Consider the following 1,628-nt stretch of genomic DNA (forward strand, 5'->3'; position numbering starts at 1 on the left):
ATACACAGAAAAAAATTTGCGGAAAAAATACACGGAAAAAAATACGCGGAAAAAATACACAGAAAAAAATTTGCGGAAAAAATACACGGAAAAAAATACGCGGAACAAATACACAGAAAAAAATACACAGGAAAAAATACACAGAAAAAAATACACAGGAAAAATACACAAAAAGAAATACACGGAAAAAAATACGCTGAAAAAATACATGGAACAAAATACACGGAAAAAAATACGCGGAAAAAATACATGAAAAAAAATACACCGAAAAAAAATACACGAAAAAAAATACACCGAAAAAAATACACGGAAAAAATACACGAAAAAAAATACACCGAAAAAAATACACCGAAAAAAATACACAGGAAAATATACACAGAAAAAAATACACGGAAAAATCCACGCCTGCAATTCCTTCATATTCTATAGATAAATGACGCGCATGAAGAAGCAGAACCTCCAGACTAAAGACCTGGTTTTAGATGAACCAGCACTGAATGGGTCTGGTTATGTAACATAGATTACTGTTTCACAAAGTATTCACACCCCTTTAAATCTCTCACTCTTTGTTTCATTGCAGCCTTTTGCCAAAATCAATAAAGTTCATTTTATTTCTCATTAATGTAACTCAGCATCTCATCCTGGCAGGATAAAAAAAAACAGAAATGTAGAATTTTGTTGAAGATTTATTGAAAAAGAAGAAAAAACACCAGCTGGTCATCAGTATTCAGGCCCTTTGCTGTGGCTCCTCTCCACCTCTCAGGCCGTCTGGTTTGCTGATCAGATGGTTCTGCTCCTCCATTGGAGTCCAGCTGTGTTTAATGAACCTGATGAGGAAAGGAGCTCAGCTGTCTATAGAAGAGCTGTCAGAGCAAAGCAGAACCATGAGGGGGAAGGAAAGGAGCTCAGAGACTGAGGCCAAGGTTCCTAAACAGGTTCCTCAGCGGCTCCATCATCCTCCAATGGAAGAAGTTTGGGACGAGCAGAACTCTTCCTAGACCTGGACGTCCAGCCAAGCTGAGCAATGGTCAGAGAAGAAGCCAACCATCACTGACTGAGCTCCAGAGGTGCAGCAGGGAGATGGGAGAAAGTCAACTATCCCTGCAGCCCCCCACCAGGCGGGGCTTCATGGCAGAGCCCTGACCTAAACCCAATGGAGCATCTCTAGTGAGCTGAAAATGGCCGCCCACCAACGCTCAGCATCCAACCTGACAGAACAGGAGAGGATCTGCAGGAAGGATCCCTGCATCCATCATCATTCATGGCTGAACGAGCTCAGAAGGTGCTTCTACTCAATACTGAGCCAAGGGTGTGAAAACTTATGACCATGTTATATTATTTTATGTTTTTACTGTGAAGATGGGGTACTGAGTGAACATTAATGAGAAATAAAATGAACTTTGAGTTCATTTTATACTTCCCGTACCCACTGTATATCTGTGGTTATTCAACAGAGTTTCATCACCCAGAAACTTTTTCCTCTTAAATGTGCTTGTTGCTGTTTGGCTGCAGTTTAACCTGCCAGAAAACCATAACAAATAGAGAAAGAGGTTCGTTTTTTTACACGTCAGCTCTTTCTTCAAACCAGAGCATGCCCGCTCAGACCCCCACATACCGGCGCTGCGCTG

General features: G+C 41.0%; 1 protein-coding gene across 1 annotated transcript in view; it reads right to left on the reverse strand.

The window, feature by feature from the left end:
- The window catches only part of mettl22 (methyltransferase like 22), a 31,026-nt gene that overhangs the window by 8,501 nt on the left and 20,897 nt on the right, over positions 1-1,628 (reverse strand). The window lies entirely within an intron of this gene.

The sequence above is a fragment of the Cyprinodon variegatus genome, unplaced genomic scaffold (genome assembly GCF_000732505.1).
Source record: "Cyprinodon variegatus isolate N-32 unplaced genomic scaffold, C_variegatus-1.0 Scaffold1530, whole genome shotgun sequence".
NCBI classification, from domain to species: domain Eukaryota; kingdom Metazoa; phylum Chordata; class Actinopteri; order Cyprinodontiformes; family Cyprinodontidae; genus Cyprinodon; species Cyprinodon variegatus.